The sequence below is a fragment of the Thalassophryne amazonica genome, chromosome 21 (genome assembly GCF_902500255.1).
Source record: "Thalassophryne amazonica chromosome 21, fThaAma1.1, whole genome shotgun sequence".
Classification (NCBI taxonomy): domain Eukaryota; kingdom Metazoa; phylum Chordata; class Actinopteri; order Batrachoidiformes; family Batrachoididae; genus Thalassophryne; species Thalassophryne amazonica.
This window is the reverse complement of record NC_047123.1, coordinates 4,059,594-4,075,289: the sequence shown is the minus strand read 5'-3', so window position 1 is coordinate 4,075,289 and position 15,696 is coordinate 4,059,594. Positions and strand designations below refer to the sequence as shown.

At 45.0% G+C, this 15,696-nt stretch overlaps 1 protein-coding gene across 1 annotated transcript in view; it reads left to right on the top strand.

Moving 5' to 3' along the window:
* Positions 1-1,656: 1,656 nt before the first annotated feature.
* Positions 1,657-15,696, top strand: part of LOC117503381 (heparan sulfate glucosamine 3-O-sulfotransferase 5) — a 68,054-nt gene continuing 54,014 nt past the window's right edge. The window contains exon 1 of the mRNA XM_034162594.1: positions 1,657-1,946. The gene's annotated coding sequence lies outside the window, so the exon portion shown is untranslated. The remainder of the gene's footprint in view (positions 1,947-15,696) is intronic.

Sequence of the window (15,696 nt, the reverse complement as noted above, 5' to 3'; positions counted from 1 at the left end):
ACATTCCCATAGCAGTCCATGTTAAAATGTCCACTTTAGGAATAAACATGTTTACAGCCTGGTTTTAAAATGAAAAGAAAAAGACTCACCTCACTGTTGAGCCGAGCCAGAACTCACCTTTCCAGCAAGATGAACAGTGGAAACTGTGAAGCCAAAGTAAAAGTCAGAATGAGGCAGTCAGAACCACAGACTCCCTGACATGAGCTTGGACACAAAAACCAATCAGGGTAACATTTCATTTTTAAGATTATAAGATACTAATTCATATCAAAGAGAAATTTAGTCATAAAACACTAAGTCATAATTATGAGATGTAAAGTTACAGTAATATAATAAATTATAAGAATCCAAGTCATCATGACGTGTGATGACATGCGAGTGATAAGTCACAAAGGCATAACTAGGAGACACTAAAATAATTATACATTACTAAATCATAACCATCAGAAAATAAATGAGATAAAGAGCCATAATTATAAGATACTCAGACATAATTATGAGATGTTCAGTCACACGTCTTTCGGTCAGATGAGCGGTTAATTATGGAGACTCATTGAGCAGGAACACCACGTGGCGTCTTTCTCCGGACACGATCCAGCACACAGTGTTAAAGACCAAGGACATGCCCACATTTCACCTGGCTGTGACAGACAGATGCCTACATTTGAGAGGTGGGGATGAAGCACTGAGCCCACGACTCACTTTACCCATGGATCTATGCAAAGTCAACAACACGTCCACGGGCTTCCTCAGGAACTTAATATGACTGTGGACTAGAACACTACTTGTGAACTCTAGGACTGTGAAACGAGTAACAGACTAGTACACGACAGGCGAACTCTAGGGTGACCATCTGTCCCCGCAGCTGTACTGCACTGGCCTGAATGTCCTCAGCCAGATTATCTATACTGTCCCAACTCTTTCTGACCTGGGGTTGTACTAATCAGGACCTACTCTGCTTCACTTCTGAGATCACATGCTCATAGTGAAGACTGGCTGCTCCTCTCATGCAATACTAAACTGTAAGTTTGAGACTATTTGGGAACCTGGAGATATGAAGACATAATTAGGAAGTGATGTCACGAGATAGAAATTTATAATTACAATATTAGTCATTGTGTCATGACATATTTGCCTAAGATATTCAGGTGTAATTGTGGAGCACTAGAGATCTGTTGGTTGATGTAGAACAATGTGCAAACACAGCAACAAGGTTAGTGAGCTGCTGCAGCAAGAAAAGAAGCAGCAACGGACATAAACCACCGTAAACCTAAAATGTATGTATAACACATTTTATATATTTTTACACAGAAAACACATTTTTTGCTATTATTTCAATCCCAAATCTCCTGTTTGCACATTTATTTACTGTAGAATATTAACTGTATGTACACCTTCTGTTTTTTTTTATTTTTTGCTCTATGCAGCACTTTCTTTGACAATGTAAATGTATGTTTCCTATTTAAATAAAGCTCCACTGAAATGAAAGAGAGAGAGAGAGAGCGAGAGAGAGACTTGGCTCTTTTGTTATTTTGGAAACTTTGATTCCACTGTGTGTGCGGCGCATCTTTGCACCTCCTCCTCCTCCTCCTCCTGCTGAAACACGCCCCTGTGTCCTGCTGAGCCTCCTCCTGGAGTCAGTCTGGAGCGCCTGCGCCGCCGTGCACGTGTCTGGTCCTCCGCGCTGCAGGAGTGCGCGCTGATGCTCTCCGCGCGCACTTCGGTCCGTTCCCGGTGTGGACTGAGAGAACCGGTTCGGTTTGCGCACTGATTTCTCACTTTGGTTTGGAGCTCCTTCCTCCTGCACTCCTGCCGCTGCTCCTCCTCTCTTCCACCCGCCAGAGGGAGATGCGGAGACGGTTCCTGCTGCGCTCCGTGCGCTCCGTGCGCTCCGTGCGCGTCACGATGGAAGGATAGCGCCGTGTCCCGTGGAGGATGCCGAGCAGGTACACGTGCGGTCCGGGCTTCTGTTTGTGGCACCTGATGGGAGCAAACTTGTTTCTTCCTGCAGTCTGTGTGTGTCGGTGTGTTTGCACAGTTATGGGTTCAGATCTCTTTCTTACAGCCACGCGTGGAAGAATTAAAATGATGATGAAGTGAAACTATAATAACGCAAACCCACCGGATCAATCTGCGCCTCAAAAACAAACAGATCTACAAGTTTCCTAATAAAACATTAATTAGCATTTATTAAAAGTATGATTTTTATTGTGGTTTCTGCTTGTCAACATGAGCATTTATGGCTTTAATCTGGCATTTTTTTGGCCCCAATTATTAAAAGAATATTTACATTATTGGCTATTAGTTTGATCAAATGAGACCATTTTAATCATCTTGGGGTGGAGCTGGAATTTTTTTCTCACCAGTTTGTATTATTTTGTCAATCAAAAATCAAACAATCAAAAATAATTGTTGGATTATTTCAGTAACAAAGATAGTTTGTAGTCCTCCTTAGGATTTGAGTCCCACTTTGGTTCAATGTGAATTCAGAGTTCCCAGGTGCTTCCCTGGTCCTGGTCCAGTCTAGTTGCTGGTCCTGGTCCTGCCTAGTTGTTGGTCCTGCTTGGTTGCTGGTCCTGGTCCTGTCTGGTTGTTCTGATATTAATCTGCAGGATTTGTCACCAGGTTTTCAGAACAACAATATGAGACAAAGAAAAATGACATTTTTTGTCCAAATCTTGGATGAATTCAAATAGACGTTGCAAATTTCCACCTTTCAAATGAAACAAATGCAAAATCCTAACAATCGTATTGTAAATTTGTAAAACTATAAATATCATATTTTGCTGCAGACATCACTGTGAGTTTCCACTAAGACAAGACTATTTGGAGGGAATTCTGACATCAGTCTGGAAACTTATGAAAAGTATATAGTGACCCAACGGGCGAGTCAGCGTGTCCCAGTGTGGAGTCCCGAAGACTTTGGTCTGTTGACCCGTCACAGTACAAAATACACTCAAATTTACCTCTGTGTGAAATCGATCTACTGCCCAGATTTTGCAAACATTAACAGGAATTAGTTATATTGAGCAAGAAATTTAAATGCTGGATACATGGCATCACAAACGTTTGCTTGCTTGCTACTGCTAGCATCCGATATTAGCACGCTAGTTAGAAGGCAAAAACAAGTGTCATTTGTATTGGCTTCCCACACGATTAAAATATTTATATTTCTTTAAGAAGAAGAAGAGGGGCCTTTGTTGTCATTATACAGACATAGAATGAAATCTGTCCTTTGCATTTAAACATCCTGATTACAGTGAGACAAAGTCCGGCCACTAGGGGCAGGTGGAATCGAATCCCCGACCTTGTTGCAACAGTGCAAAACCACTGAGCCAGCTGTGCTGAAAAAAGAAACAAAAGGGGTCTGTGTGGTGTGTTCAGTTCTGCAGGTGTCCATCTGTGCTGATGCAGGTTTTCTCATTCTTCTGCCAGGATTCTGATCCTGGTTGGACCTTGTCCTTTGCTTGTGACTCCTCGTCGCTCCATCTGTTGCCTCTCTGCTTTCCATTCTGTTTCATTTTCTTCTGCACATTTTTAGAAGTGCTGCCTGTTTGTTTTCTTCTCCTGCATGAGTTCATCCAATCAGCACTGGGGGAGCGGGGGCCCTGGGGGAGCGGGGGCCCTGGGTGAGCGGGGGCCCAGGGTGTGCGGGGTCCCAGGTGGGCGGTCCCAAGCACAGAGGTGTCTAACCCATTAAAATGGCCTGCGAGCTCCTTGCTGCGGTGGAAAAGGACCTGATGATGCAGCGTTTAATGTGATATTAAATAAGATCATTTTCCACACTGAGAGTCTTAATATTTTCAGAATGTGACGTTTAAGTTTACATGTGTGAGAGGGTCATCTGAATGGCTGCATAGGAGCAAGAATGTATATTTTATAACGTCCTTCATGAGAGTCAATATTTTCAGATAGACTGAGCCCTGGATGTCAGCGGTCCGTCTGTCTGTCCCCGGAGAGCAGAGCTCTGCTCAGAAAACCACCTCTCAGTCTTCAACTTGCTCCTGAGAAATTGTTATTATTATCATTTAGACGGTGACCTCTGGTCTGACCTTGACCTTTTGGTCATGTTGCGACAGGACAATCCACCGAGTTTAACCACCAAGTTTGATTGAAATTGTTATTTGTGTTTCAGTCATATTGTAATGGATTTTAGACAGTGACCTCTGGTTTGACCTTGATCTGTGACCTATAACCTTGGTATAAACTATGTTTTTAGAAAAGGCTTCACTGATTTCACCCAACAGTTTTGTAGATATTAATATCTGTGGTACATGATGACCTCTGATTTGAACTTGACTTTTATCCTGTGACCTTGGTGTGACCCATGCTGAGACATGTTCCACTGAGTTTACACGCTGAGTCGAACCTGGTCCAACCGGTCTTCCAGCTGATAATATCACTGCATTCTGTTATTTTTCAACCACCAATAATCCACCTTCTTGGTCACAAACAGGAAGTGACCTCAGTGTGAAAATATGAATTCGGCGCATAATAAAACCACACGTTGTGCTTATGGGATTATCAATGACTCTGAATAATATTTTAACCGTTATTATGTGGTGCAGTTGAGTGTTTTTTTTTGTCTATTTTTCGCTGTATGATGTTTGTCAGCAGGATGTTTGAAAATCAAATGTCTGCATTTGAGTGGCGCCATGTGGAGGAATTGACCTTGGGGTCAAAGTGGAGCTGATCAGGTTTTGGACAGGTCGTGTGTAACAAAGTTATACATCAGTGTGCTAAAGTTTTAGGCACATGGATGTTGTGATTCCTTAAATGATTTATTGCAGGTCAGACAGATTTTGATGCTCGTCCTCTTTAGACAAGGAGACGCTGCTGCGTTGTCTGAATTGGACAAGTGCTAAACTGTCCTTTAAAATGTCCGTTAGCATTAGCACATAGCTCCTCTCCCCACTAAAACAGCCTCTGTTAGCATTAGTACATAGCTCCTCGTCCCGCTAAAACAGCCTCTGTTAGCATTAGTACATAGCTCCTCATCCCGCTAAAACAGCCTCTGTTAGCATTAGTACATAGCTCCTCGTCCCGCTAAAACAGCCTCTGTTAGCATTAGTACATAGCTCCTCGTCCCGCTAAAACAGCCTCTGTTAGCATTAGTACATAGCTCCTCATCCCGCTAAAACAGCCTTTCTTAGCATTAGCATGTAGCTCCTCTCCCTGCTAAAATGACCTCTGTTAGCATTAGTACATAGCGCCTCGTCCCGCTAAAACAGCCTCTGTTAGCATTAGTACATAGCTCCTCATCCCGCTAAAACAGCCTCTGTTAGCATTAGTACATAGCTCCTCGTCCCGCTAAAACAGCCTCTGTTAGCATTAGTACATAGCTCCTCGTCCCGCTAAAACAGCCTCTGTTAGCATTAGTATATAGCTCCTCATCCCGCTAAAACAGCCTTTCTTAGTATTAGCATGTAGCTCCTCTCCCTGCTAAAATGACCTCTGTTAGCATTAGTACATAGCGCCTCGTCCCGCTAAAACAGCCTCTGTTAGCATTAGTACATAGCGCCTTGTCCCGCTAAAACAGCCTCTGTTAGCATTAGCATGTAGCTCCTCTCCCTGCTAAAATGACCTCTGTTAGCATTAGTACATAGCGCCTCGTCCCGCTAAAACAGCCTCTGTTAGCATTAGTACATAGCTCCTTGTCCTGCTAAAACAGCCTTTCTTAGCATTAGCATGTAGCTCCTCTCCCTGCTAAAATGACCTCTGTTAGCATTAGTACATAGTGCCTCGTCCCGCTAAAACGGCCTCTGTTAGCATTAGTACATAGCTCCTCGTCCCGCTAAAACAGCCTCTCTTAGCATTAGCATGTAGCTCCTCTCCCTGCTAAAATGACCTCTGTTAGCATTAGTACATAGCGCCTCGTCCCGCTAAAATGGCCTCTCTTAGCATTAGCATGTAGCTCCTCTCCCTGCTAAAATGACCTCTGTTAGCATTAGTACATAGCTCCTTGTCCCGCTAAAATGTTAAAACGTTAAAATCAAGACATGGGCCAGTTCATAGTATGTATAGATCGACTGTGGGGTCTGTGTATTGTTGTAGTCGTATCTATGATTCTAAAATCGATTTTGAACTTGTTTAATTGTCCAGAACTCACCTCCATGTGCAAAGTTTGGTGGACATATTAAAAAGTCAGCGTTTCGACCTGTGACCCAAGTAACTTTAAGATTTTCCAAAACAAAACCATGAAGGGCAGCTCCAGCTGGATCTTCATCCATATACAAAGTTTGGGGGAAATTGGACCTATGACCTGGGAGGAGCATGGGAACAGACAACCTACAGGTTTCACCTTTGACCACAGTGACCCTGAATTTTTCACCAAAAACGCCTTTTCAGGTTGATCCTGGGCTGAACTGTCATTAAACATATGGAGCTTGGTGTAAGTCGGCCGGTGACCTCAGAGGAGGAGCTGAGGAGCGGACCGGCCCACTGACGTCACTGCAGAAGCTTTAATTGGATGAGTCCACCTGCCTGCTTTAGTGGGTTCTGAGTGGCACTGAAGTGGCGGCGGCTGTAGCATGTTGTGTCATCAGTCCAGGTTCACAGTGACAGTGTGTCCACGGTGTCCAGTGTCCAAAACCTGATTTGAGTAGAAGAAACAGGGATTAAATGGTGGCTTGGCGTGGAGGAGACGGCGCCTCTGTGGGATTAAAATCTGAGACTGCTGCAGGAATCTGTCAGCCTCCTGACACCCTCATCCAGCTCGGCTCCGCACAGCGGCTGATATATGACTAAGGTGACCGCCATCATTATTCACAGGCTGCTCGGCTTCTCCCTGGCATGTCTTCCTGCAGCGCTGCGTGGCGTGCGTGTTCGTTCCCCACAGCAAAGATTTGTGAAGCATCTGAAGGACGCCGCCTTCCAAAACAATATCATAGCCCACCTCCATTAGCCATATGGGTTCCATTCCCCAGATTTGCTTGATGTAATTTAGGCGTCCTCCCACAACGGTGCCGTCGTGCACGCCGGAGAATGATTCAATTAGACCATGTTTTGTTCTCACACCTTCCTCTAAAGGTGTGTTTCCGTTTAAGGTTCGCCTCATGGTCGGTGTCGTGTCTGAAGAACAGAAGCTCGATCTTAAAGCTGACATCTCTACGCTCACTGATGTCTGTTGTTTTGCTTCTTGCAGAAGTTCTGCCGGTGTTTTTTCATGGACCTGTAATTCTCGCCGCCGCTGTTTGCTGTGTAATTGACTTTTGAAGACATAAGTAACGACCTCGCTGACGTCTGTCCTCTCCTCCGTCTCACCTCCAGTGCCCGCCACAGCTGGCACAGCCCTAATGAGGGATGCATTTGAAAGACAGAGCTTTACCGCCTCATCCGGCTCTGCAAGGTGAGGAGATGTGGAACCTCCCACTGAGCCTGGGAGGTTGTTTATGGACATCAGTCGACCCGCGGAAAGACAGTCGAGCCGACGCCGCAATAACACAACACAATAATAACCTAAAGGCTGATTATTCTGAGACAATATCCATCCAGGCAGCAGCGCTCGCCAGGCCTACAGTACGCTGGGGCAGTTACCGGGCCTACGGTAATCTGGAGTGGTTACCAGGCCTACAGTACACTGGGGCAGTTACCGGGTCTACAGAAGGGTGGAGTGGTTACCGGACCTAGGGTACGCTGGTGCAGTTACCAGGCTTACGGAAGGGTGAAGTGGTTACTGGACCTACAGTACGCTGGGGCAGTTACCAGGCCTACGGTAAAGTGGAGTGGTTACTGTGCCTACAGTAGGGTGGAGTGGTTACTGTGCCTACAGTACACTGGGGCAGTTACCGGGTCTACAGTAGGGTGGAGTGGTTACCGGACCTGCAGTACGCTGGGGCAGTTACTGGGCCTACAGTAATCTGGAGTGGTTACTGTGCCTACAGTAGGGTGGAGCGGTTACTGTGCCTACAGTACACTGGGGCAGTTACCGGGTCTACAGTAGGGTGGATTGGTTACTGTGCCTACAGTACACTGGGGCAGTTACCAGGTCTACAGTAGGGTGGATTGGTTACTGTGCCTACAGTACACTGGGGCAGTTACCAGGTCTACAGTAGGGTGGATTGGTTACTGTGCCTACAGTACGGTGGGGCAGTTACCGGGTCTACAGTAGGGTGGAGTGGTTACCAGACCTACAGTACGCTGGGGCAGTTACTGGGCCTACAGTAATCTGGAGTGGTTACTGTGCCTACAGTAGGGTGGAGTGGTTACTGTGCCTACAGTACACTGGGGCAGTTACCGGGTCTACAGTAGGGTGGAGTGGTTACCGGACCTACAGTACGCTGGGGCAGTTACCGGGCCTACAGTAATCTGGAGTGGTTACTTTGCCTACAGTAAGGTGGAGCGGTTACTGTGCCTACAGTACACTGGGGCAGTTACCAGGTCTACGGTAGGGTGGATTGGTTACTGTGCCTACAGTACGGTGGAGCGGTTACCAAACTTACAGTAGCCTGGGTCATTCGCCAGACCTACACTGGACTGCTGCCGACACCGGACATAGAGTAGTTTAGGGTTTCCTCCGGACCTACAGTAGGCTAGGGCAGCTCCTGTATCTACAATAGTCTGTGGTGGCTGCCTATCCTACAGTAGGCTGGGGCGGCCACCGGACATAGAGCAGTTTGTGGTTTCCTGCAGACCTACAGTAGTCTGAGGCGGATGGTTGAAATTAGGAGCAACTGTGGTTGAAATTAGATGTAGTCTGTCTGCCACCAGTTGGACACGCCTGGGATTGTTTTAGGGTATAATCGTTATCACGTTGGTGGCTCCCAAGATGAAGATTTTGAAATGAGAGAAATAGACAAACAAGTGTATTTCAAGCTACATACAACATCAACCAGACTTGCTCCAGATTTCCCAGATGTGACTAGCAGGTGGCAAACAGCAACTTGATAGATTAAATAAGATACATAAACTTGTTTTTTGTGTTTATCTGGTACTTCAAAGTTAACCATATTTTAATTATTTTATCCTCAGTGTTTGGTCTTTTTATTTGGAGATTTAGAAGATGACAGCATTTATAGTTTTTGAGTTATTGTGTGAACAAGCTGGAGGTGAAGGACTCTTTCTTTTATCTGTTCACTCACTGCACTGTATAGAAATCAGGATATTCCGGCACCGTGCCACGGTCTTGTCTTTACCATAGCATGTTATTCAAGATGTTTGAATATTTGCTTGGTTTGGCCTCCAGATGATCCTCTGACCGTGTCTGAACGCGCTGACCTTTGACACGGTGCACACTCGCTTTACTGGGCTGTGGAGCAGGTGTACCTAATAAAGTGGCTAAACTGGATGAAATGAGTGGATGACGGTGAATCCCTGCAGCACTCTCAGGTCGGCCCGTTCTCACGTTCACATGCATCACGGGAATCTCCAAATCCTCAGAGGGTGATGAACGAGGAGGGGGAACCATGATGAACCAGGATCTGTTCTTTCATTGTGCTGTGACTGTTGCAGCCATGACTGAATTTGAAACATGTTCAAAAATGTTTTGTTTTGGGGGTATTTTTTGGACATACTTTGGTAATCTGCTGCATTTCCGTGGAGCTTCGTCACGTTGACAGAACCTGCCGGTTTTCCAGAAGCGTCAGAGCTGTTACTTCGTGTCCACGGTTGTGCTTCAGTTGTCACATGGTACACACCCGGCACTTTGACATCAGTACACTCGATCACGTTCCAGGAGGACTGTGAGGGTTTACGGAGCGTGTCCTCCTGTGATGAACAGAGGAGACAGAACACATTCCTGACTAACGGTAGAATTCATGGAGAAAAATCCGGAGACGTGTTGCCGTTCTGCCACCGCGCTCACAGGAGCTGTTCAGCAGAGTTTTCTGTGTACAGATATAAGTTACATCATGTTGTGGAAAACATAAAAACAAGGTTTTAACTAGTCTGTTTACTTCTGTTAGGAAGTTCACGGGATCAGTTCTTTTATTCATCGAATGGATTTTTGGGATTATGGAAAAACTGACCAACAGCTTTTAATGAAATTTAGTGGAAGGTTGGAGCACAGTCTCCATTCTCATCATTCAGTACCAAAGGTCAGTGTTCAGGATCAAAGGTCACAAGCATGATCAAGAAGGTCATAGATCAAAATTAAAGGAGAACAATGCAACATTTTGACCTTAATTTGACAGTTTGGGAATAATGTGGATTGTTAAATGACGTTTTGGGGAGAATGCTCGTGTGAACGAGAGTCTCGGGTCTCGTGAGAAACACGAACTGCTTTACGCCACGACAACAACAACACACACACACACACACACAGTGGGTTCTGTGGGTTGTTAGTTTAATGACATGATTCCACTGATTGCATAAAAACAAATTCACATGCAAAGCGGGCAGGAGGGCCAACAGTGAGTTTTTATAACTGTTTTGTGACATATGTACTCCCAGGCTGTAGGGGGAGCTCTGTAGAGAAGAATGGAAACAAACAAAAAACACCTATGCAGTTCTCCTTTAAGGCCGGGGTCAGCGATCAGGAGCGTGATCAAAGACGAATGATCAAGATGATAAACTTTAAAGGCAGGGGTGAGGGTCAAAGGTCAGAGATAAGGATTAAAAGCCAGGAGCATGGTCATGAATAAGAGATCAGAATGAAAGGTCAGGAATGTGGTCAAAAATTAGTGATCATCAAAGTATCAAAGATGACTGATCCTGATTCTGTTCACCAGGGTTGGGTAGGATTACTTTGAAATGTAATCCAAAAGTAATCAGATTACAAGTAATCCAAATCTATGTACATACATACATGTAATCCACATGTATTCTTTCAAAGTAATCCTACCCAACCTTGCTGTTCACTAATACTGAGCAAAGATGAGTGATCAGGATCACAGGTAAGCAGTCAGAAACAAGTGAGAGTGATGAGGATCAAAGTCATGGTCGGGATCAAGAGTGAAAGTTGAGGGTCCCATAGGTGTGCTTTGGTCCAGATCCAGAGAATATCTGCACCTGGTGGTCATGAAGAGTGTATTTGTGGACAGCGACCTGTTGATTGTGGACCTTTTGGAGTGGACAGAACCTGACCTCATTGACCTTGAAGAGACTTCGGGTGGACTGAACCCGACCAGTGGCCTCGATGAGACTTTGTTTTTTTCGGCGTAGAGGTGCAGAGAACATGCAGTAAGTGTAAGTGTGTTACTGTGTCGTGACGTGTGCAGATATTTGACTGGAGTGCACGTGCGCGTGCACACAGGTTTATTGTGGCACCGAGTGATTCGGGTGTGATGCTTAATTCTCTGCTGCTATCAATTAAAGCTTTTATAGGGAGGGGCTGCCAGTTGCCATGGTAACCGCTTTCTTTGACGGTGCACAGCATCCCCTGCGGGGCCGTGCACAGAACATGTGCACATTGTGTTTTACAGATTCACAGCTCAGGGACAATAAGCAACGAACACTTTACCGCTGGCAGGTTTGTGACGTTCGTGGACCTCGTTTCTCTCCTGCTCCTCGGGAGACCAGACTGGGGTGGGCTTGAACCAGGAACCTTCCACACGGGAAACGAGTGCACGTAACCACTTGCCACCACCCCTGCTGAACCCTGGTTTAGATAATGGACTGTTTATCCAACAGATGGGTTCTGCTCTACAAATCTCTGCACTCAGACAGCACGAAGTGGACGAGACTCTACGACTCCCCGAGCTCGGGTGCCAGTCCACCGGAGGTTACTTCCCCAGCAGAGGTTGATACCCATATGCAGCTGGGTGGACTGGGACAATGTAGACTGTGTGTCTTGTCCAAAGCCACAGACCAGTAGTGTGAGTGAGATTTGAACCCATGTCTACATGTTGTCAGCTGCTGATCCGCTCGGCTTCCTGCTCTGAAAACACAAACGTAGCTCAGCTGAATTTGATCCCGTTAAAGTGATTTTTGCCTTTTCTGCTGTCACATCAACCCAGACTGACCTGGAGGTCGCTTGTTCTGGTTCCCAGACTCCTAATCTAAAGGATTTGGTGAAGGTGGAGCCAAAAGTGTTTTCTTGTCTTCTTTATTCATCAGTTTGGTTGAACTTTTCGCTCATAAAATTTCTGAACTCCTGAGTCAGGCTGAGCTGGGTTTGGGGCTCCGAGCTCAGACTCTGGCCCTGTGTGTAGGCTGCTGATTAAAGAGCCGCGGTCACGGGTCAGCGGATAATAAACGGTCTGCTGAGAGGACGCGGAGCAGGAAGGACGCGGACAACGATCAGAAACTTCTGTGGGATCGGGAAAGCGACGGCGGCCCGGTCCCGCCGCCAGTGAGTTATGGCTCTGTGTTATCTGATGGAGCACTTAACTGCCAGCTGAGGCTTGTTTTGGCGGATTCGTTTTACTTACAGCGGATCGATGGCTGTTGCCAAGTGTTAATGATGACTCATACTATTAAATGTGATGACCTGCGGTCGTATTCTCTTACCCAGCTCCCTTCCAGAGGCGGGGCCTGTAACTGAGGCACACGCACGCAGCGGCTGGAGAAGGTTGTCGAAACGGGTTCAATCCATGGTTCTGATGTTTTACAGATTAATTTGATGGTGAATCTGATGCTGAGATAAAATACTTCTGTACGAGCTGAGAGGTTGATACTTTAATTCCTCCAGGTTTCAGTTTTCGATGGAGTCTGAGACTCCGAGCTGTTGGCGGTTTGCAGGAGACCATTTTTTTGTTGTTGTTAATGAATAATGTGATATGAGAAAGCAGGATATGAGTGCATTATTTAATGAAGTGGTGAGGCTGCGTGTTGATGAGCAGACCTTTAAGGGACTCGTCACACAGCCAGAAATACAAGCAGAAGATCATGATGCTCCTCTACAGGTCCATCTTCATCTCCAACAGCTGCCTGATCCTCATCATTCTCTACGTGTTAAATAATTTTGGAACACCGGCTCACTCAGCATAAATAGATGGTACGTGGTGTCATCTGCACTGCACACGTCTGCAGGCACATACACACACACAGTTTGTAACACTCACTCAAACCACTGTTTTATTCTATTATTCATTTATTACACTGGTGGCCAAGTGGTTAATGCACTTGCTTTCAGTTTAGAAGGCTCCGGGTTCAAATCCCACCCCTGCCACATTTCTCCATGTAATGTGGAGTTGCGTCAGGAAGAGCATCCGGCGTAAAACCTGTGCCAATTCAACATGCAGATCCACCTTGGATTTGCTGTGGCGACCCCGAGTGCAAACGAGAGCAGCCGAAGGGTCTTACTTACACTGGTAATTATACAGAATGAGCCACTGACTGAACGTAAAGTGCCACAGAGTGTCTGTTAATGAAATGTCATTGTTTTTAGCGTTTTCTTTTTAGTTTTAGTTTTTCGTTTTGGGGAGGGCATGAATTGCGTAAATATTGAGGTTCTCTTGCTGTACAACAAACAGAATTAATTTTTTTTAAATGTAGTGCATTTTTTAAACAGATGGCACCTCTGGATCATTTTGGCAAAAGAAAAAAAAGAATAAAAATAAGGAACAAAACGAATTAGAATAAGAAAAAAGAAAGAATAAGAAAAAATAGAAAATAAAAAATCTCATACTGCCTCTGGATGATTTTGCCTCCCCCACCAAAAAAAGAAGAGGAAGAAAAAAGAAAAAACACAGATACTATCTGTAGAACACTTTGCAAAAAAAACCAAAACAATATTACCACTGGATCTTTTTGTGAAAATGCCCATTCATTTTTACACATATACAACAATCATTTAAAAAAAATCAAACAAAATTTCAAACATGTGTCATTAGAAAAGTCAACCACATTCACATTATTTACATCTTCACATTGTTAGAAAAAGAGCAGGCAGAAGTATAAATGTGTGTTACCCTGCCCCATTTCTACAAACCGTGAAAACACGTTTTCTGTAACACACTTCTGTCTTCTTATTAGCTCTTATCTGAGTTGCTGACGAGCTCAGAGCGGTTATTTCACTGTGGTTTTAAACGCCTGCTGTGCTGTATGTTTTTGATACTCCAAAGCAGAACTGAGTTCTCATTTCCGTTCCAGTTTAATTTTCTGGTCTCAGTTTGACGTGTCACACCAACCCGACCTAATCGGACTCTAGGGGCAGCGCTGCTGCACTGCTCGTGTCTGATTGGCTGCAAATGATTGATGACACTGTGTGGATGTTCCAAACCCACTGGTCGCTGTGGTGTTCTTTGGCTGAATATTTCCTTGTAAGTGGACCTTTATCCACACAGATAATATTAAAACTGTCACATGTTGGTCTCATGATTGATATCTAGACAGAACGCGACATGCAGCAAAAACTGGAAGCAATTAAATGGATTGAGGAAAATATGACAACATGTGAGAGTTAAGACATGCAGGTCAGAGAAAGACAGCAGGCAGCAGAACCCAAAAGACTTGGACTTTCATTCTCCTGCAAAGACAACAGCATCACCAAACACCTTTGACCTCAGGACTCCATAAGATCTTCACAGGCATCTCTGGATCTCCAAAGCCGAGGACCCGGAGACATGAACGTTACTGACATAAGTGGATATCTGCATGTGGTGAAAGTGTTGAACTTGCAGAGACGCGCTTCTGATTTCTGGATCTTAGTCTTGATAGGGGGTCGTTTTGACCATTGGGGTTTTTCATAATTATTGTATGGCCTTGCCTTACAATATGGAGCGCCTTGGGGCAACTGTTTGTTGTGATTTGGCGCTATATAAGAAAAAAGTTGATTGATTGATTGATTGATCCAGGACTATTACAAACCCAGACATCCCAATTCTTCACTCATCTTCTCAATGCTGCAGTTGCATCATCCAAGAAGGTGATGTCAGTAGACTTTCCTTGCCAACCAAAGCACCTCAGCGCTGGTTTCCACAAACCCTGCTCAACATCCCGTCCATGCAAGTGCCTGAACAGCGTAGGAGCCAGAACACATCCCTGAGGAATGTCAGAATTCACTGAGAAGAGGTCGAAGATTCTGCCCCCAGTCCGTACAGCACTCGCAGTACCTGAGTGTCAGCTGGCTGTGATGTGATCAGTGGTTATGGGCAGCCGGATGGCTTCTTGGGTGCAAAGCAGGTTCCAGCAGACAAATAAGACTAAATCCTTGCATGCACCTTTCCTGGCACACAGAGCAGTGTAACACCTCTGTAGTAATCCAGGTGATTGCCCTTTCCTTTCCAGAGTGGGACAACAAATCCTTTCTTCTAGTCCGTAGCAGTGATAGTCATCTACCTAATTGAAACAAAGATTGTTTGCAGTGTTGAGAGGATCTGATTGGTTTAATTTATATTTTGGTGAAAGTACACCTCCATTTCTCAACATTGCACCTCTGAGCCAAAACTTCAGTGACTAAATACAACCCCTTGGCACTCTGCACATTACATACCCCAAAATCACTTGTGCTACATGCACAAGTGCGTGCTGTAGATTGTCAAATAGGGCCCTTTGTTATCTAGAAACCAACCTAATCCTGACTCTGACTCTGACGCATTTGTTGCTCAGTTTTGCCCAAATTAAATGACTTATATTCCACATCTGACAATTTTTAAGTTTCACTAAATTCAGTTTATTGAACTTTTAAATTTAATCAACTCAATAACTGCACAGGCAAGAAACATGACCTCCCTGGTGGAGGTAAAAAAAAAAAAAAAACCCTGGAGCTGAGGAGATGAGTTATCTTTTAAAACTTTTATCAGCTTGAAGTCAAAGGTCGTTGAATCCTGTTAGATTGGCTGCCAGAGGGGGTAATAAAATCGCAGCATGGATCCT